The following is a 27,406-nucleotide window of genomic DNA, read 5'->3' on the forward strand; positions in this document are numbered from 1 at the left end:
AAACATCAACCCTCCTTATGCTGCCATGAGTTCGCCTGTCAAACCCATCACATGTGTACGATATGCCTGGTATCCATTCTGTGGCTGGAATCACGCCCAGGAAACTGCTTGCATGTCAACTGCACGCTGTGTGATGCGGCATGCGCATATTGTTCTTATTGATATCTCAAAAACTAAGTATCCGATTTTGAAAATACTTACATATTTGAACTTGTACGCAGTTGAACTTTTAGGCCAGCTCTATGAATTTGTGCCGTTCAGTTTAAAAATATGGAGTTACTATCAATATCTATGTTATTAATCACCGATGAGAATACGTAGCACATTATTTTACAAGCCCCTGGATATCATTTACGAATATGAAAACAGAATACCGGTATCTCTAACGGTTTAGACATTATTTCCGTGTAATATCTTGGGTGAATAACCCTGTATATAACAAAACATGAAGGTCCAATAATACTGCATTGAGGAATTCCCTTCTTAATGATTACAGTATGGGATAACGTTTCACCTACTCTAATTCTCTGAATTTAGCCACCCATTCAGTCACTCTTTTGTCGAGTCCAATTGCCCTCAAATTTGTCAGTGGTCTCCCATGATCTACCCTAGGGCTATGGCGTAGCCTAAGATCAGGTTTTGTTCATTTCTGGGCCTTGTAACTAGCGAGGATAAGACTTGGGTTCTATTCACAATTGCAATGGTGACAAGAGCATCCAGTAACCGTAAATATCTCTGCAGATTAATGCTACTCTACTCGATATGTTTGTATTAGGATTTACGAGAAGTTTTACCCAGTTGCGCTGGAGAAAAATAACTACCTACAGCAGTTGACAGTTAAACCTGCAGCAATTCTACGAAAAACACCAATGACAACACACACTGCGTTAAAAACTTCGGGAGAGAAGACCGTCCATCGACGGAGAACAAAAACTTGGAATGTCGGTGACTGAACAAATGAAAGTGAAAGAAGCGTGGTAAGAAAGCTTACCGGAAGATGGAGTATCATAACAACCACGGAAGTGTACAGTCCGTGACGATGTGCAGCGGAGGGCAGCAGAGCGCGTGTCAGACAGGGTCAAAGCCAGGTAGATGAGCAACCATCTTCTATTAGCACTGATCAGAGGGAACAACATAATGAAAGATCGCTAAATGGAAGGCAAGAGCCACGAAGAGTGTGCAAACGAAGCACTCCGCAGGCTTCGCAAACCTAATCCCGTCGGGGTCGGGAAAGAACAAGATGTTTACTTTACGTCGCCGTGGTCTTAATTAAGGTGCAGCCCCAGCATTTACCTGGTGTGAAAATTGGAAACCGCGGAAAATTATGTTCAGGGCTGCCGACAGTGGGGTTCGAACCCACTATCTCCCGAATGGAAGTTCACAGGTGCGCACCCCTAACCGCACGGCCAACTCGCTCGGCAAAAGAACAAGAGTTGACCAACAGAGGTCGTATAGGAAAAGCGAGGAGGTGGAAGGAATGCCAGACTCACCTAGGAGAACTATGGCCATCTCCCTTTTAGTCGTCTTTTACGACAGGCGATGGTGGTGATTATTGTTTTAAGAGGAAGTACAACTAGGCAACCTGTCTCTATTAACACTAATCAGAGAGAAAAATGGAAGGGGCCCGACACTTCGAAAAATGAAGGTATCGGACAAAGAAAGACGAGGGCCACAAAGGCCGTGAAAATGAAAGACTCCCTAGGCCGTGAGTGCTCTAATACCGCCGGGGTCGGAAAAGAAAAGAGTTGACCAAGGGAGGTCGAATGAGATAGGTGAAGTAAAGGGCCCCGTGTTGCCAACCCACGCTCGCAAGCTGAGAGTCCCTGGCAGGGGATACTCCCGCGGTCAGTTTCATCCGATGTCTCACAGTCGCAGCTGTTATGTGGAACTGATGTGACTGAATCACTGAATCACTATCACAGAAACGGAAGTAGTCACGGTCCCCATGATGGCAGGTTTATGTTGTGGCAGAGCACTTCAGGTCCGGCGATCAGTGATTTCACAGCGGCTTTTCTCCTCTTACTGTGTGAAGCTCGGCGATACGGCGCAAGAACACGCGGACTTGTATACATTTACCTGTTCATAAATCCGTGGCGTAAGAAAATTGGACGCTAGTGAGTGAAGCTTTCCTTTGTGATAAATATTTGCTGTTTTAATATGCAAGTTTCTCACCCTGTCGAAAGTAAGACTACAATATAACATTTCATAACGGAGGGACATGTTTCGTGCTTGAAAGAACGTAATCAGATTCCATGAAGGCAGCTATTTTAATGAGGTAGGGGAAGATCTCAGGACAATGGACACCTGGCCAAAGAATCTGAGGGACTCTCCGTAGTGGCAGCGATTAGGATGGGGGAGTGAACTGGGAACAACCCCCCCCCCCCTCACTTTGTGGGGAAAAATTAAATTTATATTCCGTTTTAGCCGCCTGCAGCTAGGAATTAACACAAACCCAGTTGTATTATCAGCTAAAATTCTTTCCTTTTATTCCTTTAATTATTAAGAAAAATACTGAGCGGAAATACGCATTCCTGGCGGCTAACAGCGCTCGGCCAGCTATGTGTAGCATGTGGTGTGAGGAAGACCTTGCCGCGCAGTCAATGTGTGTAGTCAAATACTAAATTACTTTTCAGTTGTATATTCACGCCGCACTTCTATTTCATTGTAACACATGTCTTATTATTGTTCCTTTCGTAACTGTTTTATTGTCTAGTCATGAATCATATGTCAAAAAGCTATTATTGCCGCATTTAAATTTGTAGACTGTCAACCTTTACGTCTCTATCGAAATTTTCTCAGAGAGAACTTATAATTTAGCTTTAAACATGTCTCCCTTCCCGTCACCGCCATCCCTATATTCCTCACACCCAGGTACAAATGTTTGTGCGCCCTCATGCGAGCGACTGGTTCAAGATTAACAGGATGTTGCTTTTTCTTTGGCAGACACACAGACCAGAACAGCCATGATGATCGCCAGCCTTCGAGGAAGAAGAGCAAGTGTAAAAATATTTACCGTTTGAGAGCTGAGAAAGAGGGAAGCATCATTCAAAACATTAGGACGTAGCACATGCATTTATTTATTTATTTATTTATTTATTTATTTATTTATTTATTTATTTATTTATTTATTTATTTATTTATTTATTTATTTATGTATGTATTTATTTATTTATTTATTTATTAGTGACTTTTTCAGTGGCGCTCCAGTCCCTCTCTTACACTTAACCACAACCTGATCAGGCATTCGTAAAAATAGTTGACATGACCTATGCCCTCTTTAGGAAGACATAATAATAATTCTGGTGATATTTGCAAGTTTGTGAATTGCAATAATGGTGAATATTTTCTTTTCCTTCCCGGTATTTTCCTAGTTACCTGGGTTCGGCACTTTATATGGGTTCATTCTAATTTTACGGCCGGCTGTCAACCCCATATGGAGGGATATAATCACTATTGTGTGTTTCTGTGGTGGTTGGTCGTGTAATGTGTTGTCTGAATATGAAGAGGAAAGTGTTGGGACAAACATAAACACCTACTCCCCGAGCCAGAGCAAGTAACAGTGCGCAGTTAAAATCCTCCATCTGGCCGGGAATAGAACTCTGAACCCTCTCAACCACTGATCATTCATCCAAGGTGCCGGACGTCTCTGAGGCCAGGAGATTTGTGCAGAGAAGATGAGAGGGTTGACGTATTCGCCTTGGTGCAGGAGAATGGAAAACCATTCTCAGGACAGCCGACGGGCAGGACCAGACACTCTTCGTCTCGTGAACACAGAGGCGCGGCCACCCCTCCTCTGCTCGGTTGGCCGGTCAGAAGCCTACTGGCGAAGTGTAAAGAAAATTGTCTCCTTAACTTTCTTTATATATACTGGGCGAGTTGGCCGTGTGGTTACGGGCTCGCAGATGTGAGCTCGCATCCGGGAGACAGAGGGTTCGAGCCCCACTGTCGGCAGCCCTGAAAATGGTTTCCCTTGGTTTTCCATTTTCACAGCAGGCTGTGCCTTAATCAAGGCCACGGCCGCTTCCTTCCAACTCCTAGGCCTTTCCTAGCCCATCGTCACCATAAGACCTATCTGTGTCGCTGCGATGTTAAGCCAATTTTAAAATAACTTACTTTATACAAAGTCTGAAACAGGGTAGTTCCCAGGGAAACATAAAAGACCGCAAATTACATTTTGTATTCTACTTTTAGCGCGTATAGCTTCTCGATGCAGCTAATCTTAACGGATAAATTTGTCACCCCCTGTCTTGGGATCTTAGTATTACTACGCTACTGTATACTAATGCCTTTTCCTGGTTAGTGTTTACAATGAGCGTTCCGTGGATCTGTTCCAGTCTCATCCTTGACTTTGACAATATGAAAGCCACCGAGGTATGAGCGATGCTAGTAATGCCATTCCTTATGCAGCCAGTCCCTGCTATGAATGGTGTGAAAACGTTGTTCATAGCGTCGCTTGGTGTGTGCATTTCAGTGGGCTTGACAGACTGATATGTATTAGCAACTTCTGTCTCGGTGAGGAAAGCAACGGAAAACTACTTCGTTTATTTCCCTACTATACGGACATTGACATCAGAGTTGTGAAATAGATACGAGAGTTCTTCAATGGAAGAACTCAGAGGTTGCGCGTGGGAGAAAGGCTATCTTGTCCAATAAACGTCACGTCTGGTGTGGCTCAGGGTAGCGTTATTGGGTCAATTCTTTTCATACTTTTCATTAATGATATGTCTGAAGTGCGCCTTTTTGCTGATGACTGTGTCATATAACGGGATACAAAGACAGACGAGGACGAACTATTCCTTCAGTAGGATTTAGATACAATTGAAAAATGGCTGCGTGAAAATCGAATGAAAATTCACAGCGGAAAAAGCAAGAAATTGTGTTTCCCTAAAAAAACAAATGACAGGAAAGACGGATTACGAACTTGATGGGGAAAGTGTTGTTGAGTTGATAGTTGTAAGGTAAGTACTTAGGTGTCACTATTAGAAAAGAGTTAAACTGGTCAGAGCAAGTGCAAAATATACTTAAGAAATCCTGGAGATCGTTACATTTTATTATGTGTAATCTCAAGAAAGCCAATTCTGATGAAGTTCAAACAGCACAGAGGCGTGATGATACACTCTATTTCGAATGATATCTTACTTTTCAAAATTGTGTTGGTTACATCCTTATTCCGGGGAAAGTTTTCGAATGTTCCTTGCTTCAAAACACGTATTTCGACATTGGTCATTTTAGAACCAAGACACAGTTGGATTAAATAGTCGACTAGAGAAAGAAGACCTTAGGAAGACCAATTTACGAAGCACAGGGAATGATAGAAATAGAAATAAGAAATGTCACCTATTTTTAAAAAAACAAGCGAGCTTGTAGTTCTAACGAGACTCTTTGATATCATGACCTCCGGCATCTCAGGCAATGAGCTAGTAGACAAAGCACGATCAGCTGCCGCTGAAGGCCAACAGACACACTGCAGTTCAAGCTCCGGATTACACCTCCTTGCCTCGCCGGCGTGGAACAACGAGCGGCATGATCAGATATTCCGAACGTACTTTGGCACCATGAGCTTCCCTACTCTCGCCAATTTATCAGAGCAATCGCAAGAATGGAATTTAATCACGGTTGTTTCTTTCAGCACATCCACAAAATCCAAGTACTACGATCTCCTTTGTGTTTATGTTGAGTTGATACAGTTGCAGATCTTAATCACACATTCTTTAGGTGTCTACGCCACTTTGTTCGCACTACTTATCTACCATAAACATTACGTCATTGGCATAACAATTACCACCTATTCTTTCGTCAATTCTCTATAAAAGTTACCAATCTGCCTTCCTTGAGTTATACGCATTTCTTTCTGATATTGGATTGCGGATCTAAAACCTTTAGCTAGCATCGATCTTATCGTACCAGAACTGTACCACTGGTACCTCCTCCTGTTCAATGTCATACTCTCGTGTACCAGTGCAAGGCATAAAGGACCGTATGACAAGGAGATGAATCCATCTCTCCTGTATCCGAACGTCAAATAAAATAAATGAATCCCTACCTCGTACAATTCAGTGGCTGAGTGGGCTTTGTCCCGAATGCCCTTCCCCCCCCCCCTCCCCCCACCTAAAAAAAGTCTACAGTTGTAGCCGTTCAGGCAAGCAACTGAATGTTGAAAACATCCTAGAGATATGTAATAAAGTATGAGAATATATTCTTTGTTTATTCCTAAAAATTACAGTATTTTACTTAAGCATCGTTATCCGGTCGATTAGATTAGCCTTTTTCTACCACTACGAGCGCTAATGTGAGTCAATGCATTGTTTCACTTTAGCACCACTACGAGCGCTAATGTCAATGCATTGTTTCACTTAAGCACCACTACGAGCGGTGATGTGAGTCAATGCATTGTTTCACTTATGCACCACTACGAGCGCCAATGTGAGTCAATGTATTGTTTCACTTAAGCACCACTGCGAGTGCTAATGTGAGTCAATGCATTGTTTCACTTAAGCACCACTGCGAGAGCTAATGTGAGTCAATGTATTGTTTCACTTAAGCACCACTACGAGTGCTAATGTGAGTCAATGCATTGTTTCACTTAAGCACCACTGCGAGAGCTAATGTGAGTCAATGTATTGTTTCACTTAAGCACCACTGCGAGAGCTAATGTGAGTCAATGCTGAGATTATTTTAATTCAGTGTAGACATTTTTCAAAAAGTACAAAAAAACGCTTGAGGGTATCGAACCAAGGAACCATTTACATAAATAATTATGTAAATAAGTTAATTTGGCTAGGATTTCAATCAAAAAGAAAACTAGTAAAGAAACAAGTGACTTTAGTCTGTTTTTCCAGAACTGCATTTAGGCCGGAAGTGATTTTAGAATGTTTTTAGTTTGATAGAGCTATCCAAGACCTTTCCGGGCCCTTTCGCTCTTCAACTTTTGGCACAATTGAGGAAATAGATTAATTTTACGTTTTCGTAGTTTTGGGACCCTTACTTTGTCTGCTAATAAATGTTTTTGACATTAAAAACAAGAAAAAAGCATGACGTCCAGTTTTATCTCACATGTACTGGTGGGCGACTACATGTGCAAAGCTCCCGCTCCTGTGGAGACTTTCTCGACCGGTTCTCGCTGTTCTACATAGACCAGCTTTACGACGCTTTACGCTCCAGTTTCTTTCCTCTTGACGTAACATCGTGTCAAGGACACTCACCCTCGTCAGTTCCTGCTTCAGCATTTTGTCCTTTCACGTCTGCAATTCTTCAACATTCCTTTTACTGGAAGAAGCGCATATTTTATATCCAGACCTGCCAATCTTTGGAATGGGGAATGAGTCATCACCCAGGGTAAGCATCGACACGGACGCTTAGAATTTTCACTTTTTAAATATATACCTAACAAATATTTTCTTCTTCGTTATCTGTTCAGGGTCGGATCTTTTTCCCTCGGACTCGGTGAGGGATCCCACCGCTACCGCCTCAAGGGCAGTGTCCTCGAGCTTCAGACTCTGGGTCGGGGGATATAACTGGGGAGGAGGACCAGTACCTCGCTCAGGCGGCCTCACCTGCTGCGCTGAACAGGGGACTTGCGGGGGATGGGAAGATTGGAAAGGATAGACAAGGAAGAGGGAAGGAAGCGGCCGTGGCCTTAAGTGAGGTACCATCCCGGCATTTGCCTGGAGGAAAAGTAAGAAACCACAGAAAACCACTCCATGGATGACTGAGGTGGGAATCGAGCCCACCTCTACTCAGTTGACCTCCCCTAGTCTGAGTGGACCCCGTTTCGTACCACTTTTCAAATTTCGTGGCCGAGCCGGGAATTGAACCCGGGCCTCTAGGGGTGGCAGCTAATCACACTAACCACTACACCACAGAGGCGGACCTAAAACAAATATACATATCGAAATACCTGTTTAGTTATTCTGGTGTAAATATACTGTTGTAGCACGGCACCTCTTTTAACTGTTTCTCAATGAGGAGCTATGACAGTGTATGATTCTTTTACAATGCTTAAGATTCCTTCTTTCTGCATTAACTTACCATGTGTCAAACACACATGACCTTACTGAGTGTGTTATACTTCATTTGACCACTTTCATTCTTTAAATTGTCCGGCCGCATGGCTAAGTGGTTAGCGTGCTAGCCCCTGGTCACAGTGGTCCCGGGCTCGATTCCCGGCAGGGTCGGGAATTTTAACCATAATTGGTTAATTCCGCTGGCACAGCGACTGGGTGTATGTGCCGTCTTCATCATCATTTCATCCTCATCACGATGTGCAGGTCGCCGACGGACGTCAAATCAAAAGACCTGCACAAGGACTCTCCGGAGGCCATTTCATTTTCATTCTCTAAATTTGCAACTTTACTCCAAAAAACATCAATCCTGGGAATGCTGAGCAAAGACCAAAGAGAAAGGCTACAAGAGAAGTGGAGCAACAATATGCTGGCAGATTACTGAAGAGAGAGAATCCAACTACAGCTCACAGCAGCGCAAAGACATTTCTTGAAATAAGTCAAGATATCATAAAATTTAAACCAGTAGATTGTCATTCTAGAACAGTAAGTGCAATGTGGTGTTTACATATGCTTTTAATTAGTGATTTTCGTCAAATCTGCTTACATATATACAACTGTGTAATATTAGGAGTGTTCAGATGAGTAAATATAACAAGAACAAAGAATTTCTTACATATAATAATATAGTAAATTAATCCTCTATGTACGCGAGTCTTAGATATTCATTTTGATTTTGAAAAGAAATCCTATGTGATGGAGAAAAGGTGACTTTAGATCCAGATTTAGCATGCCTAAAATATGAAAAATCACTATTTTGAAGATTATGCAATGATCAAAACGTTTAAATTAGGAGGAACTCTGCATTTGCAACACTATTTTCCCCACTACTTTTTTTTGTTAGTTGCTTTACGTCCCACCAACACAGATAGATCTTATGGCGACGATGGGACAGGAAAGGGCTAGGAGTGGGAAGGAAGCGGCCGTGGCCTTAATTAAGGCACAGCCCCAGTATTTGCCTGGTGTGAAAATGGAAAACAACGGAAAACCATTTTCAGGGCTGCCGACAGTGGGGTTCGAACCTACTATCTCCCGAATACTGGCCGTACTTAAGCGACTGCAGCTATCGAGCTCGGTTTCCCCCACTACTTACAAGGACATTTGTTACATGATTTGTGTTTCACAGACTCAATCAGGAAAATCATAACAACACACGCTACATAACACGTGATTAAAACTAATTTTTGAGGTTATTAGACACGGCCTTTTTCCTGTATATTTTTCGCGATACTTTTGGAGCAAAGTATTTTTATTTCATGTCCTGTTGTTGAAGTCGTAGGCCCACTTCATTTCTGCAACACTTAAACAGTCCTTGACCACAAATTTATTGGAATAAGAAAGCCGGGACTGGCTAGTGGCTTTAGGCTACGTCGCACCGACACAGATAGGTCTTATGGCGACGAGGGGATAGGAAAGGCCTGGAAGTTTGAAAGAAGCGGTCGTGGCCTTAATTAAGGTACAGACCCAGCATTTGCCTGGTGTGAAAATGGGAAACCACGGAAAACCATCTTCAGGGCTGTCGACAGTGGGATTCGAACCCACTATCTCCCGGTTGCAAGCTCACAGCCGCGCGCCCCAGCCCACAGCAAATGCTGGGGCTTTACATTAATCAAGGCCAGGGTCACTTCCTAGCCCTTTCCTATTCCACTGTCTGTGCGACGTAAGGCAAACTGTATTTAAAAAACAAAAACATAAACCCCTCTTCCACCGAAACGAAGTGTCGCAGCCCCTCAACAAAAAGTGTGCCCTTCCTACATAGAGATGTGTAGTGTGAAGGGACAAACATAACCACACAGTTGGCGAACATGACGAACGCGACAAAAAGACGGTAAATTTATCCCGTCGCCTCGTGGTCAGATAGCTACTCTATATCAGAGCAGTTCACTGTGCGTTGTCAAGGGACCGTTTTCGCCTTTACAGCTCAGCACTGTGTCATTCATCAACTTCTACTGAGGTGAAACCTTGGCATTAGACCTTGATCTAACAGCTGACGACTCCACAGGCAGGACGTAACACGTTTCTTAGTAAACTATGAGCTTATGTTTTTATTCCCAGCGCATCTCTCCTCAAACATTGTGGTTTGTATGGTGTCTGATGAGGCAAGTCTATTTTTAATTCGTACATATGGGGTACTGTGAGAATTAAAGGGCGAACTCAACATGGCAAGAAATCATTACCGTATTTCAGGAGCCAAGGAGAACATTAATGTGAACCAAATTTATTGAATCCATACGTCTTTTCTTTTGATATAATAAATAAGCATTGAAGTTTGAGCGGTGTACGTGTTCGGACCAAAGCCACCCTTCTCTTCGGCAATGACAACGGTGAATAATTTGACTTTTTTAATAGAAGAAGACTTGGTTAGAGAAAACCTGTGTTGAAACTTTCCAGTTTGTTCTTAGAGGTATTCAGTCCTTTAAAATATTAAAAAAGTGATTCAGTTGTACATTTTCTAAATCACTTTTTATCTGAAGAAGTAAGTTTATAAAACATTTGTACGTTTTCTAAGTTCGTCCGAATGAAATATGAATAATAATTATTCATAGTCAACATGCGACATTTGTGACGCAATGTTTATTGTTACATGACATAACTGCAATGATCCAGATGTGTTGTTTGGGAAGCGTATCAGATTTTTGTATCGACAGCTTCGGTGAACTTTCTCTAAAGATGATCTGTACATTCCGCAGAAGCCTCTCATTCCCGATTCAAACACACGACTTCGCACGACACGAATCACCAAAGCATGAGTTTTTGTTCCACCATCAACATGACAGAAGTCGTGCAACGGGACTTGAAGGAACCATTCAGTATCCAGGGGGAAAAAAGGCTACTGGAAGTAAAATCGGTGAAAGCAAATCCATCAATTTCACAACAGCATGAGACAGGCGTCACGTAAGCCGTGTGCTTTTACTGTTCTTTACAACAAGACATTTCCAATACGTGAACAAACACAGCCATGATATATCTGTGTTCCTTCTTCATACACTTCTTTTCATTACAGGGTAGGCAGATAATACTGCTTTCTATGTCGTCGTCCTTTTGATCATCAGTCCACAAACTGGTTTGATGCAGGCCTTCACATCTCCTCTAATCTCTTCATTGTAATAATGTCTTGCTAAAAGCCCTGCGAAATAACATTTCAAATTGCATCTTGCCAATCTTTCTTTCTTTCTTTCTTTCTTTCTTTCTTTCTTTCTTTCTTTCTTTCTTTCTTTCTTTCTTTTTAAATCCGTTTACTCTCCAGGCTTGGTTTTTCCCAAGGACTCAGCGAGGGAACTCACCTCAACCGCCTCAAGGGCAGTGTCCGAGAGGTTGGGGATACAGCTGGGAAGTAGGACCAGTACCTCGCCCAGGTGGCTTCACCTGCTGTGCTGAACAGGGGCCTTGTGGAGGGAAGGGGAGGTTGGAAGGGATAGACATGAAGAAGGAAGGAAGTGGCCGTGGCCTTAAGTTAGGTATCACCCACGTATTTGCCTGGAGGAGAACACGCAAAACCATGTCTAGGATAGCTTAGGTGGGAATCGAAAACCCCTCTACTCAGTTGACCTCTCGAGGCGGAGTGGACCCCATTCCAGCCCTCGTACCACTTTTCAAATTCCGTGGCAGAGCAAGAAATTGAACCCTCTGGGGGGGTGGCAACTAATTACACTAACAATTACACCACAGAGGTCGACATCGTGTCTATTCACTATACAATTTAATACAGGAAGTGTCTAAACCATGAGTTACTATCTATCTTTATATTTTCTATGGTGAACATGGAATATGAGATATTTCCTCTTCTGGTTTCCAATAAAATAACTCATTTGACAGAGAAGACAGTAAACGCGGTGTGTTCTGAGAGCGGTCGTAACTATGCTAAATATTAAAGGCAATCGTGTTCTCAATATGTTGATCACAAAGTGTAATCCTGGACAGCATCAAGTCAGTGGTCCACTGATTGTCGAACAGTAATGTCGTAGTATAAACCGTAATTGTGTCATTCACAGCGAAACGAGAAGGTTTAACACCTGAGTTGTTTACAATGAACCTCTCACGTGGTGACTGATGTTCACCATGATGACGTAGATTTCCATCGGCATGAGTTCAAACTACATACGTCCCGACTTCTTGTTGCCTTCCACAGATTTATTGAGAAAACGGGAACCTTTGAGAGAGTTATAGTGCGTTACAAGAACATTGCAATGATGACCATCATACTTGAAGTGTTTAATGAAAAATACTATCATTCGGTGAAATAAATGAACAATTTTCTTCCATTCTGGAGTGTGAAAACATTATGTCTTTGAATAAGCATTGAGTATAAAAACCTGACTGGTGATCGTGCAGTTAGATCGGTGGAGGAAGACTGGGTCTCGGCCCACGAGTGACCACGGCTGGTCCGTGGTTCAAGAGCTCTGCACTCTGACCGACCAACCGAGCAGAAGAGGGGTGGCCACGGCTCTAGCGTGGCTCTTCGCCTGTGCATTCGGGAGACGGGAAGGGGCTCGACCTCACGGCCGGCCCTAACCGTCGGCTGACCTGAGACTAATTTTCCGTGGTTTTCCATTATCGTGCACTAAGGCGAATGCCGGAACATTTTCCACCTTAGGCCAACGCCGCCAACCCTCTCGCCTTCTCCGTGCATCTCCTTCACCGAAACAGATCTCCCGACCTGAGAGACAGCGTCACCGTCTAAGAGGCCCGCCTTCCCCTTCAGGGAAAGAATGAAAGCATAATAGTAGTAGTAGGTAGTCGTGAAGTTAAGTCGTGACATTTGTACTGTCTCGCACAGTGGTTAGCCAGTTCGAATCCCCTTCATCGAAAATATTTTTACCATCAGAATGTTGGCAGGCAGAATAGGGGAGGTGGTCGTATAGAATTTCTAATCACTAGAATGCATGCCAAAAGTCTGAATTAAATTCCAAACCTCTACGCAGTGCTCATAAATGTAGTGAGAGCATTGCAATTCGTCTGTCGGATGAAGATATAGATCCTTGAGCAAGCCCCTTGGTGCTATGTCCCGACACCGGTCTTCACCCTCCCCCTATCGTACATCACGTCATTCATTTCAATTTTCGATCGTCAAAGGCTATACGAATTTCGTGTGTTAACCTTTTTTTTTAAAAAAAAAAAAAATTAGCGGACTATCCAAGGTACTAAAACTCCACGACAAAGACGAAAAGAGTAAACAAAGGCAAATCACATGTGTCTGGTGCTGGTCGCTTAGCAACCTGCTAAGTACAGAATGTACTGCGGGTTAGAATAAGCCTTCGCCTGCAATTATTGGAGTGATCATTTGATTTTATGATTACTCAAAGTTGGCTCAACTTAGAGACCTATCAGCGTCTCATGAATCACTGCCAGACAATTCCGGAGAGTATAAAACAAAAACGAAACAAATCGGTCCAGAGAACGGACGTACGGATTTGCCAAAGCTATTTTAATAAACTCTTTTAATAGATAATAATAACGTTTTTACGACCGACTAACTACTTTGGCGGTTTTGGAAGACGCCAAGGTGCCGGAATTTTGTCTCGCAGGAGTCCTTTTACGCAGCAGTAAATCTACCGACACGAGGCTGACGTATATGAGCACCTTCTTCTTCTTCTTCTTCTTCGTTGTTGGACTCCGCATAAATAGCCTCCGTGCAGCCTCTTTGATGTGTACAGTGCGTATATTAAAGGCCATATGGAATAACTAGTCTAGATGACAGGCTAGGTACTACAACAATACACAGGGATACAGGCTACTGTATCTTCTCGCCACTGTGATTCATCGCGGCATTTAACTACCAAACACACAAGACCGCATAAAGGAGGTTGTTAGTCATATTGGTACGTCCGTGCATGCAGAGTGGGTCTCGGCCCATGGTCCGACAGCTCTGCACTCCGATTGGCCAACCGAGCAGAGGAGGAGTGGCCACGACAGCTCCGCACTGTGACCGTCCAACAAACCAGAGGATCTACTACTCTGAATTCGGGAGACGGCTGTCCTGAGAATAGTTTCCCGTGGTTTTCCATTCTGCTGCACTAAGGGGAATGCCGGAATAGTTCCTAGTATTGTATAGGCCACGGCCGCCAACCCCCTCACCTTCTCCGAGCATCTCCTTCCCCGTAACAAATCTCCGGGCCTGAGAGGCGCGGCTCCTACTTCAGGGGTGGGATGAAAACATTTTAGAAGTAGTCATATTAGCAGAGTTGCTTTCCTGAAGGAAACGGGCCAGTTGACCTGCAGAGCTATATAATAGGCAAGAGCCATTGAAACCCAACTGCATCCATTTCTGACGAAAGCTCTCACACTGAAACAAAATATGGTTGGTAGTACCGACTTCTTTGCCACATTCACAGACATTTGAATCGATCACCTTTATTCTAAATAAATGTTCATATAGAGTCTTCATATTATTATCGTGGTTATATGTCGTATTATGCAGGAGCCGGTGGAAAACTAGGGATTTTCGGGAATAGTCGGCAAATATCGAATGAATGTTCCCCTGAGATTCAATTTCCAGTTTGCAGACCAGAGCTTCCATAACTGTTCCACCACTTCTCCCATAAGTCTGAAAAGGTACTGCTAAATGATATGGTAAGGCAAATCCATCAGCAGCTTCATTGGCTTGTGCTTCAAATATCACCGGACTGAGCGTCACTCTATCGTCCCAACCCGGCATCTCATGTTTGTAAATTGGGGAACGAGTGTGGGAAAGTTTTGTTATAGCGAGATCAGTTCGCGCGCAACGTACAGCTCAAGTGGATGGTCTGGTCCCGGCAGCTTTATAAATCGTGCTGCTGTAAATTAAATATGACGGCAGAAATGGTCTGTAGCTAATTTAACATCGGCCAAATGAGTGAAATGTCGGGTCCGGTTAGCGGGGGAACAAACTTTTATTGATAGATGACTTAATAATTGAGCAATTTCTTTTTACAGTCGCTTGACATCTATTTCACACAGTCGATTTTCAACGGGACCGGCTGCGGTTTTTGAATTCTAACGACTATTTTTCTACATTGGATTAGTGATATGAGGGTGCTAGCTTTTTACGTGTAGCGGAGAGTCTGGTACTTAACGAGCGACTTGGTCGTGCGGTTAGCTTGCATTTGGGAGAGAGTGGTTTCGAATCCCAGCGTCGGCAGCCAAATGCTGGGACTGTAAGGCCGCGGCGGCTACCTTCCCACTCCTCGCCCATCCCCATCCTTCCGTCGCAACGTTTACCAGTAGCAAAAATAAAAAAAAAATCACAGTTCCAGCCCTTCAGGCAAAACATCCTAGAGATATGAGCTACGAATTTGAGGTAAACAAAACATAATAAAGTATGCGAATATATTTATTTATTCCTAAAAATTACTGTACAATCCTTTTCTTAATCATCGTTATCCGGTCGAATAGATTAGCAGTTTGCCTTTTTGTACCACTACGAGGGCTAATGTGAGTCAAAGCAGAGTTTCACTTAAGCCCTTTTAACTACATTCGGTGTGGACAGTTTTCAAACAAATAAAAGAAACGCCTGAGAGAATAGAACCAAGGAACACATTACAGTAGGCTGTTTTTCCGGAAGTGATTTTCGATTTTTCTAGTTTGATAGAGCTACCTACAATTACAAGCCCTTTACCCTTTCAACATCCGGCACAATTGAGGAAATAGCTTAATTTTACGTTTTTCAAAGTATGGGGACCTCTGCTAAGAAATATTTTCGACATTTAAAACGTCTTACTTAAAGAACGTGAAGATGCCGGACATTTATTGATGATTGTCCACGAGATTCGAACCAAACAACCGATTTAGAAGAAGAATAATTCACTTTTGAAAAAAGTATGTGTTTACAATGGTCTATAGTACAGCTTTTAAGAAGTGTCCTGGTTTCAGGATAAAATATTAGGCTAACCCTAATTCATTGCAATTTTTTTAGCGTTGATCACAATATTAAATGATAACAGAAGTGCCTGCATACAAACGAAATAAAATACTATACACGGATATAGTCTCCAAACATGTCGCCTGTCGTCTTCATCACACTAGCACAGATACGTAAATGTATTTTTCTAGACAAGTGAAGCACGATATTACAACAAATAAGATAAGCGATGTTTCAGTGCGCTTTATGACGAACAATAAGATAATTTTTTAAAATATACTAAATCGATAATTATTTTCTTGCGATTGGTTGAAAATCGTGATGTTCGTATACCGGATTGGTCAGTGGAGCCATAAGGCAAATAGTCTATGCAAACAATCCAGGGTTGACTACAAAACTCTAGATCAGTTCCACATTCATAACCAGTTCGTGTAAATCCTCACATTTCTCTCTGAGCAAAGTAACGCCAAATGTTACTCAGCCGGGTTGAGTGGCTCACACGGTTGAGGCGCTGGCCTTCTGACCCCAACTTGGCAGGTTCGATCCTGGCTCAGTCCGGTGGTATTGAAGGTGCTCAAATACGTCAGCCTCGTGTCGGTAGATTTACTGGCACGTAAAAGAACTCCTGCGGGACAAAATTCTGGCACCTCGGCGTCTCCGAAAACCGTAAATATAGTTAGCGGGACGTGGCTCAGAGGACCCTCGCACAATTAGTGGAAAATAAATAATAATAATAATAATAGTAGAGAAAAATAACATTATTATTATTATTATTAGTAGCAGTAGTAGTAGTAGTAGTAGTAGTAGTAAATGTTACTGAGAGAACACCAGTGAATACCGTACCTCCAACGAAAGAATTCGAACATTCTTTTTACGACTCTACAGTAGTTGTATCGGGAGTTTTAAAGAATCCAATTATTTGACGTTTTCATGTCAACGTTCTTCTTGACGCTCAGAGTGGTGCTGACGCATAATGCAAGAACAGAAGTAACTCCTATCGCCGGCGAGCAGTCAGTACGTGTGGTAACCATGACAACGGCCAACATAAACAGAACAGCCTTCAGACCTTCATGTGCATACCAGCTCAGCAGTTAACAGTTAACTCAGCGTTCACTTGTGTTATAATTTAGAAATTACCGTCGATTAACTTGCATCGTGATGCTGAAGATTATTCAAATCTGCATTTCACCTCGGGTAATTTAAAGATACTCGCATATTATTATTATTATTATTATTATTATTATTATTATTATTATTATTATTATTATTATTATTATTATTATTATTTTGCTAGTTGCTTTACGTCGCACCGACACAGATAGGTCTTACGGCGACGATGGGACAGGGGAGGGCCAGGAGTGGGAAGGAAGCGTCCGTGGCCTTAATTAAGGTACAGCCCCAGCATTTGCCTGGTGTGAAAATGGGAAACCACGGAAAACCATTTTCAGGGCTGCCGACAGTGGGGTTCGAACCTACTATCTCCCGCATACTGGATACTGGCCGCACTTAAGCGACTGCAGCTATCGAGCTCGGTATTATTATTATTATTATTATTATTATTATTATTATTATTATTATTATTAATCACATATTGTTATGTTGAGTATTTATGATACTCTCATTCTTCGAACGATCCTTGAATTCATTTAGAAGGCGTATTCATGAAGTCATGCGATGACATGTCGTATCCGCAAAACAATGAAACTGTCTCTAAAATCAATCAACTTGAAGACGAAAACAAGAAAGAGACACAGTTGTATTTTTAGTAGTTGTATTTTATTTGTCTGCCTCTGTGGTGTAGTGGTTAGTGCCACCCCCGGAGGCCTGGGTTCGATTCCCGACTCTGCCACGAAATTTGAAAAGTAGTACGAGGGTCCTCTGAGCCACGTGAGGTCAGCTGAGTAGAGGGTGGTTCGATTTCCACCTCAGCTATCCTCGAAGTGATATTCCGTGGTTTCCCACTTCTCCGCCAGGTAAATGCCGGGATGCTACCTAACTTAAGGCCACGGCCGCTTCCTCCCCTGTTCCTTGTCTATCCCTTCCAATCTTCTCATACCCGCCCCAAATGCCCTTGTTCAGCATAGAAGTTACTGGTCCTCCTGCCCAGTTTTATCCCCGACCCAATGTCTCACGCTCCAGGACACTGCCCTTGAGACGGTAGAGGTGGGATCCCTCGCCGAGTCCGAGGGAAAAACGAGCTCAGGAGGGCAGACGGATTAACTAGGAAAGAAAGAAAAAACAATTATTTATTTATTTTTGTTCGACAATAACTCGGTACGTACTTGATTAGAAATGACCCATTCAAATTTCTAAAATGTGAATATTTTATTTACCTTTGTGAAAACCAAATCATTTCACATTGCTACTGTATATGGTGATAGTGATTGTTCTCTTAAAGGTAAAGAAACAACGCGCTTTTAAAATCCTCTAAACGATGCGTACGATAAAAGGTAAGAATTGTTAGGCATCCAAAAATGAAGGTATAGGCTAAGGCCAAGAAAGTTGGGAAAATGAATGAATCCCTACGTTCTAAAACCCTTAATACTGTAGAGATGGCTCCATGACTAAATGGTTAGCAAACAGGGGTCCCGGGTTCGATTCTCGGCAGGGTCGGGAATTTTAAGCATCATTGGTTAATTTCTCTGGGACGGGGGCTGGGTGTATGTGTCGTCTTCATCATCATTTCATCGTCATCATGATGCGCAGGTCTCCTATGGTCGTCAAATTGAAAGACCTGCATCTGGCGAGCCGAACATGTCCTCGGACACTCCCGGCACTAAAAGCCATACGCCATTTCACTTTACTGTAGAGAGCCGTGCCACGCCCTCTGGCATTATACTAATATTGAAGCACTAGCGGCTGTTAGGGGATTAGTGTTTGTAATGCCATCTAGTGGCACATATCAACAACAGTCGATAACAGTAAAAATGTATCACATATTAGAATTTCCTTTGTCTTGTACATCTTTTAGATATAATAATAATAATAATAATAATAATAATAATAATAATAATAATAATAATAATAATAATAATAATAATAATAATAATAATGTGATTGGTTTTACCACTTTTGCGGTTTTTATGAGACGCCGAACTTGGAAGTGTACCAACAACATTATATATATTTGTTTATAGTTAGTCAAACATAACATTCAGTGTTTCTGTTGTAACCGATTTTAAGAAGAACTGTAAGTAGATAAGTTACGTCCCAAATGGGGTTTTCGTATGTTGTTTAAAATTTTGAGCGAGAAATATTGAGCTATGTAAGTTGCGTTTAACAAAGAGTTTGCCAAGTTTTTGTTTTAATAAGCTAACAAAGCGTCAAGTGTTCTCGTAACAATCACCCTGACATATTTACATCATTAAGAAGTCTAGGGAAACTAAAAAGAGATATCACGAATAAGTTGCTCTTCAAGAACAACAAGAATTTTCAAAACTCCAGTTTGTAAAGACGACTGCAGTCTGCTTTACGTCTCGCCGACACAGACACGTGTTATGCTGGCGATGGGATAGGAAAGGGCTAGGTGTGGAAAGGAAGCGGCCGTAGTCGTGTGAAAATGGGAAAACACGGAAAACCATCTTGAGGGCTGCCGACAGTGGGGTTCGAAACCACTGTCTTCCGAAAGCAAGCTGACGCAAAGCGCACAGGCACTCTTCGGTAAGCACTTTCAATATAAGTCAAATGTAACGCAAACATTGCCTGTGGGTTGTACAGTCGAACCTTCACTACTCTAATTTTCAGTATCTCGAAGTAACTTAAATTTCCCGGCCGTTTATCCTATTATTCACGTGTAGGCTATTGCTGGAAATTCCGTTATACGAATTTCTCGAGGCAAACATTTCGTCCCTCGAAGCAAAAAATACTCTGTAACTCGAATGTTGTGCAATACGGTATTTGTGGTTTGTGAGGAACTGTTAACAAGTAAAGAAAGCATTACAGTCATGCTCGTAGCTAACTTGACGGGAACCGAAAAACTAACACTTCTAGTGATCGGAAAATCGGCGAAGCCTCGCCATTTCTCTGGTGTGGATTAATACCGGTCATGTACAAAAGCAAGCCCGAAATAGCGAATGCAAGCTCCATTTACGAATCTCGGCTCCGTGCCATTGACGACAAGTTTCAACGCGAAGGGAGGAAAATTTAACAGTAACAAACAGAAAAGACCAACTGATTTTTTTCCAACGGTCTTAACGAAGGTATGTTTCTTGTTTCACTGCTGTAAGTACAGTACTAAGCCAAGAATAACGACCGAGAGGGTTCGTCGTGCTGACCACACGACACCTCGGGCAGAGCAGCGGTCGCTTGGTAGGCCAAGGCCCTTCAAGGGCTGTAGTGCCATGGGGTTTGGTTTGGTTTTTATGTACAGTACTATATCATGTCTTCTAAAAAGTTACAATAATAAGAGTTGTAATTAAAGTGATGCCGTAAAATAGAGTTTGTTTGTATATTTGTAAATATAAGCCCGTAGATACACATGATTCAGTTATGCGCTATACATATATCTAGAAATTTTGATAACTCAAAATAAAATTTAGCTCCCAAGGTCATTCGAGATATAGAGCTTCCACTGTGTGTATATTTTGAAATAATGCCTAATAACACGAACATGTTTAACCATAGCAAGGCGTGCCGGTGTTAATGTCAGCGCTAAATCTGGAAATGGGAAGTTCAGCACACTTTTAAGTAATACAGCATGATGTTATGACTGCAGTAAATTTAAAACCTTAATTTGTACGGAACCACGTGACCGGTCCCCGAGGAGAGCAACGAGCACACAGTAGAGACAGGGTTGATAAGGGCTGTTGTGCCGGTGTGGGGAACTCACCTTTAGCTGTTGAGCCGACGAGTGACAGACATTCCACTTGAACACAGCAAACCGCACACCCACTGCTTCCAGAACTCACACAAACACACGCACCAAACACATATCACTTTCGCTGTCACCTTTATAAAAATAAAAAAAAATAAAACCCACGTGATTCCTCGTTTAAACTGGACGGATGGACACGAGTTCGAAACCTCACTGCACGATCTTGTTCTGCCGACTGTTTCACTAAAGCCACCTTACTTTTTTTGTTTCATAAATACGAAGGTGTCTCAGCTTTCTACTACTCTAGGCCTCTAAGTATCCTACTGCTAACTATGCTCAAGTCTTCAAGTCAGCCTGTACTTACAAAGACTTTCTCCGACAACCAGGTGGGCCGGCCTAAGTCGTACCGAGCCGTGCCGTGCCGTGTGCGGCAAGCTCAACCGGGCCGTGCCGACAACTGAGCCTCAGGGGATTACTATGTTCCCCGGGTGGAGCCGGAAACCAGCAACATATGATAGACAGGACTTTCCAAAGAAACTCTTTCGTGCTCTACCGATGTCGCATTGTCTCCTTCCGCGCTCAAACAATTGGGAGTTCCCTGAGGGAGCCTGTGACCTGGCGGGTGGGACTTGGAACGTTACATATTGTACTTTACTTTCTGGAGGGTTGTTTCCAGAATATTTCGCTTTTCCTTAAATGTATATGTTTGGATTATTATTATTATTATTATTATTATTATTATTATTATTATTATTATTATTATTATTAGGAGAGGAAGTCCGACTCCTTGGCCGTAAAGTCAGAGTTGAGACCTTTGATTCTGATGGTCCCGGCTTCGATTCCCGGCCGGGTCGCGTGTGATTACTTCTCGTGGCCCGGGTACTGGGTGTTTGTGTTTGTCCCAACATTCTCCTCTTCATATTCAAAGAACACACCATACTACCTACCACCACTGAAACATGCAATCGTGATTACATTCCTCAATATCGTGTTGACGTCGGGAAGGGCGACTGGCCGTAAAACATGGTTAAAACCACGTATTATACCCTACATATGTGCGAACAGCGACAGAAGAAGGAGATTAGGAGAGGGAAAGATATAACTGACCTAGGCGAATGGATTAAACGCCAAAATTTCCGAGAAGGAAGCCTTCGCATCCCTATACAGTAAAATGGAAAGGAACTAATCAAGAGGCATGTACAATAAAAAGTATATAGCCCATAACTTTCAACGCTGAGATCAGTCAGTACTTCATCCGATCAGACGCCTAAAATGAAGCGGAATACCTCGCAATGTAAAAAAATGTCTGATAGAGAAACTAGAAATCAAAGAACGAAAGATCACGAGAAAATCTCTGTTTCCGTTGAAGAAAATGGGAGTTCACTTATATGAAAACGATCACTAACATAATTCGGAAAAGGAGGATCGTCTTTTATGGTTACCTGGCAAGAATGAGGACAGGGATTTTAACTAGCTGTATTTTCACAGATAAGAAAAGCAAGGGTGAGGCAATGGATGCAGTGAACATCACACATTAAGATATTCAGGAGTGGATCCTTATCAAGGAGATGGGAGAGTTCAGTCGCATAGAGGTTTGCAAGGAAACCAAAGACAGGAAAAGGCATGGATTGCGGAGAAAACAGTACACCGAATACGTTTCAGAAAAGGGCGTAGAATGTGGAGAGGGAGAACATCGAATACGTTTAGAAGAGTAGCCTATACAGACGAAGACCAAAAACTGTTGAAATGACGTGGTCCTTCGTGGACCGAAACGAGACAATAATAATAATAATAATAATAATAATAATAATAATAATAATAATAATAATAATAATAATAATAATAATAAATAAAAGTGCTGAAATAATTTGATATTGATGACAAAACAACTAATATAACACAACAGACATTAATAAACACACGGTCACAAGCAAAATTCCTTGGAGAACTATCAGAATAGTTTGGAATCAAGACAGTTCTGAGGCAGGAAGATGGGCTCTCCCAAATTCTTTTCAACTACGTCTTGGAGAAGGTGATATGAGAATGGCGAAAAGAAATTAATCAGCAAAATATCCTGAATGGAATCAAGATAGGACACAAAAAGGCTGAACTTAAATTCGATTGTCTTGCATTTGCAGACGACTTACTGTCCTTCGCTGAAAATCTAGAGACTGCCACTACATAGATAGAGGTTTTGCAAGAAACAGCAGAAAAGGCAGGACTGCAAATATCCTTTGAGAACACTAAGTACATGATCATAGATCCTCAAGAACCAACATGGATCATGAAGATCAAGTATGGTGACATAAAGAGAGTCCACAAATTCAGATATCTGGGGGAGATTCTGACTCCTAAATACAACTAGAAGCCAGCTATCGAAGAAAGAGCAAAGAATATGGAGACTGCATTTAGACTATAGCAGGAAACTTATAAATCCAATTCCCTCTGCTATAAAGCCAAACTCAGACAGTATAATACCGTGGTGAAACCTGAATGCCTCTATGCAGCAGAGACAATTGCCAGACAGGGGATTACCGAAATAGAAAAGAAAGAGCGTGAGTTTCTAAGGAAAAAGTCTGGGACCCAAGAAAGCAACATGAAACAAGTTTACCTTCCGTTTGAGATCAAATCAAGAGCTGTATGAAAATTGTGAGAACATTTCAAACACGATAATAAAAAGGCGACAGACACCTGAGAAGAATGTGACCGGATCCTCATCTTCCAGGAAAGAAGAAGGACCCAAGTACGATGGCCTAAAGAAGTTCGTCAGGATCTTAAAAATGTGGCATTAAGGAGAGAGATCAGAACAGTGTTCAGAAGGAAAATTGCGGAGGAGATGGATCTGTTCGTAGAAAAACCCAAGAGAACAAGAAGGATGAGGAACGAGCAAAAGCGAGTCAGAGAATGAAGGTGTATTGGCGTAAAAAGAAAGGACATCAGTCAAGGAAGTTGTGTAATCGTAACTCATAGGAGGTTGAAACGATCCCAAATAAATAATAATAATAATAATAATAATAATAATAATAATAATAATAATAATAATGGTTCACAAAAAAGGAGCCACTACTCCCAAAATTTGACCCCACCATGATCCAATCATCCCTCACAGAGAGAAAGGAGGCAAAAAAACTGGCAACAACTCAAAATTAAACTGATTACAACAGCACAAACACTAATTCCTCTGAAGAAAAGGAAGAGAAACCCTTGAAGAAGTGAAGAGTGTGAACAAGCAGGCCAATCTCGACAGAAGGCATACAACAACTGGAAGAGCAAAAATGCGGAGAATAACCACAAAACATTCCTGGCAGTGAGGAAAGAAACAGCTCAGTTGGTCAGACAGACCAAAAGGAAATTTGAAGAGGATCAACTACTTGAAACCGAGAAAGACTTTAAAAGGAACAACACACAAAATTTCTATAAGAACTTCAAAACTAAGCGTACCGGACATCAACAATAAAATCTCTGCTTCAAGAAATGAAATGGACAGTTGGCACTAAACAACCAAGAAAAGTGCGAGGAACTCACCAAATATTTAGAATACCGAACTGAACAGAATCAACACAAAGATTTTCTCTACAAGAACCTGACAATACTGACGCAAATACATTACCATCAGATGAAGAGAAATCACAAGACAAATCAAAACACTTAAAAGTAATAAAGCATCGGGTGAAGATGGAATCATAGAGGAAGTCCTCAAATCACCAGTCCCAAACACCATAAAAGAAATCACAAAAATCACGCAAAATATTTGGCAAACAGAACAAATCCCATAAGACTGTAAAAATGCATGAATTCACCTGCTTTACAAGAAGGGAGATAGAGTAGATGTAGACAACTAGAGAAGAACCTCACTAGTATCGATTACATACAATATTCTATCCCAAAGTCTTCTTGATAGAGCAAAACAACAACTAGAACCACAAATCGGAGAATTTCAGGCAGGATTCAGACCAGGCTGATCGTGTACAGAGGAAATTTTGAATCTAAAGCTAATGCTAAGACATCACAGAATTTGTAACAAAAATTTAGTCTGCACATTTGATGATTTAAAAAAACCGTGAATGAGTTGATAGCAAATCACTCTTCAAAATATTGAAAAAACAAGATTTAGACATGCAAACGTAAAACAGAGACTGACGGACACGAAGTCCAAGGTTAAATTCATGAGGGAAACCTCAGATCCAGTTGAAATCAAAATGGGAATAAGACGAGGAGATGGACTCTCGCGTTACTCTTCAACTACGTCCTAGAAAAAGTGATTCAAGAATGGAGCAAACATAAATTGGTCCTCAAATTTCACCAATTTTAGGGATAGAAAAACTAGCAATAGATTGCCTAGCATTTGGGGACGACCTAGAAATATTAACCCGAGACATTTCAACAGCCAAAGTCAGCTTGATCTCCTGAAAAAGTCGGCCTTCAGATATCTTTTGAAAAGACAGAACAGATGACCCACAACAAACAAGCAACACATGGCAAAACACAATTCAGGGAAATGGACTGGAAACAAATTTTGAACGGAAAAGCAGACATTGAAAACGTTGAGGAAAAGGAACGCAAAATCATAAGAAAAATTCTAGGCCCAAAACTCACCGACGGACAATACCAACTTAGAGCCAGACAGGAAATCAAACAGTACACAAATATTCACAGAGACATTAGAAAACGCAGGCTAAGATTCTATGCAAGAATGCATCCAGACAGATTTACCAAACAAATAGTGGAAATCTATGCAAACAAGAGTAAAGCTAAAACAGACACAATGCAATGGACTGGCGATTTGAAACAGGCAGGAATTACCCCAGCAGATGTAAAAACAAAGGCTAATCTCCAGATTCAAAATTCACAAATGGCAAGTAGACCAAGAAGAAAGACCAAAGAAGAAGACTGGAACAATCTGGCCTGAAGTCAGAAAGGAAACCCACAGTAAAAGAATGAGAGAAATATGGGCACAAAGGAAGGGAAATGCACGCCTCAAAGTACTTACTTGTTAGTATAGTCTCAGACGGTACAGCTTGGCACGCCTCAAAGTACTTACTTGTTAGTATAGTCTCAGACGGTACAGCTTGGCACGCCTCAAAGTACTTACTTGTTAGTACAGTCTCAGACGGTACAGCTTGGCACACCTCAAAGTACTTACTTGTTAGTACAGTCTCAGACGGTACAGCTTGGCACGCCTCAAAGTACTTACTTGTTAGTATAGTCTCAGACGGTACAGCTTGGCACGCCTCAAAGTACTTACTTGTTAGTATAGTCTCAGACGGTACAGCTTGGCACGCCTCAAAGTACTTACTTGTTAGTATAGTCTCAGACGGTACAGCTTGGCACGCCTCAAAGTACTTACTTGTTAGCATAGTCTCAGACGGTACAGCTTGGCACGCCTCAAAGTACTTACTTGTTAGTACAGTCTCAGACGGTACAGCTTGGCACACCTCAAAGTACTTACTTGTTAGTATAGTCTCAGACGGTACAGCTTGGCACGCCTCAAAGTACTTACTTGTTAGTATAGTCTCAGACGGTACAGCTTGGCACGCCTCAAAGTACTTACTTGTTAGTATAGTCTCAGACGGTACAGCTGGGCACGCCTCAAAGTACTTACTTGTTAGTATAGTCTCAGACGGTACAGCTTGGCACGCCTCAAAGTACTTACTTGTTAGTACAGTCTCAGACGGTGCAGCTTGGCACGCCTCAAAGTACTTACTTGTTAGTATAGTCTCAGACGGTACAGCTTGGCACGCCTCAAAGTACTTACTTGTTAGTACAGTCTCAGACGGTAGAGCTGGGCACGCCTCAAAGTACTTACTTGTTAGTATAGTCTCAGACGGTACAGCTGGGCACGTCTCAAAGTACTTACATGTTAGTATAGTCTCAGACGCTATAGCTGGGCACGCCTCAAAGTACTTACTTGTTAGTATAGTCTCAGACGGTACAGCTTGGCACGCCTCAAAGTACTTACTTGTTAGTATAGTCTCAGACGGTACAGCTTGGCACGCCTCAAAGTACTTACTTGTTAGTATAGTCTCAGACGGTACAGCTGGGCACGTGTCAAAGTACTTACTTGTTAGTATAGTCTCAGACGGTACAGCTGGGCACGTCTCAAAGTACTTACTTGTTAGTACAGTCTCAGACGGTACAGCTGGGCACGTCTCAAAGTACTTACTTGTTAGTATAGTCTCAGACGGTACAGCTGGGCACGTCTCAAAGTACTTACTTGTTAGTACAGTCTCAGACGGTACAGCTTGGCACGCCTCAAAGTACTTACTTGTTAGTACAGTCTCAGACGGTACAGCTGGGCAGCTGCGATCCTGACTCAGTCAAGCACGTCTGCCCCGTACTCTGGCACGTACAAGAACGCCTTCGGGACTACATTCCGGCACCTCGGCGGTTCCGAAAACCGTAAAAGTAGTTAGTGGGGCATAAAGCCAGTAACATTATTAACAAGATTTATGAAAGTAAGATGCGCGACCGGAATGTTTGCAGTCATAACGTGCAAAATCTCACACAGACTCGAGTCTGGGACATTGAAGCTGTGAATAAGCGAATCCAAGTTAACTTAAGGGTAGTTCGAATCACTCTGGCTATTTCGGGGTTTGACTGGGTATAGTCTATAGGCCGGATATCCTTCCTGATTCCAAACTATATTTCAGTTGAAAATTCCGGGATCCAGTGGAGGGGTGCAACGTCAACACCCCC

General features: G+C 42.1%; 1 protein-coding gene across 1 annotated transcript in view; it reads right to left on the bottom strand.

Moving 5' to 3' along the window:
• Window positions 1-20,930, bottom strand: part of LOC136873656 (uncharacterized) — a 482,836-nt gene extending 461,906 nt beyond the window's left edge. The window contains exon 1 of the mRNA XM_067146729.2: window positions 20,726-20,930. The gene's annotated coding sequence lies outside the window, so the exon portion shown is untranslated. The remainder of the gene's footprint in view (window positions 1-20,725) is intronic.
• Between the last annotated feature and the right edge of the window lie 6,476 nt (window positions 20,931-27,406).

The sequence above is a fragment of the Anabrus simplex genome, chromosome 5, assembly GCF_040414725.1.
Source record: "Anabrus simplex isolate iqAnaSimp1 chromosome 5, ASM4041472v1, whole genome shotgun sequence".
Lineage (NCBI taxonomy): Eukaryota > Metazoa > Arthropoda > Insecta > Orthoptera > Tettigoniidae > Anabrus > Anabrus simplex.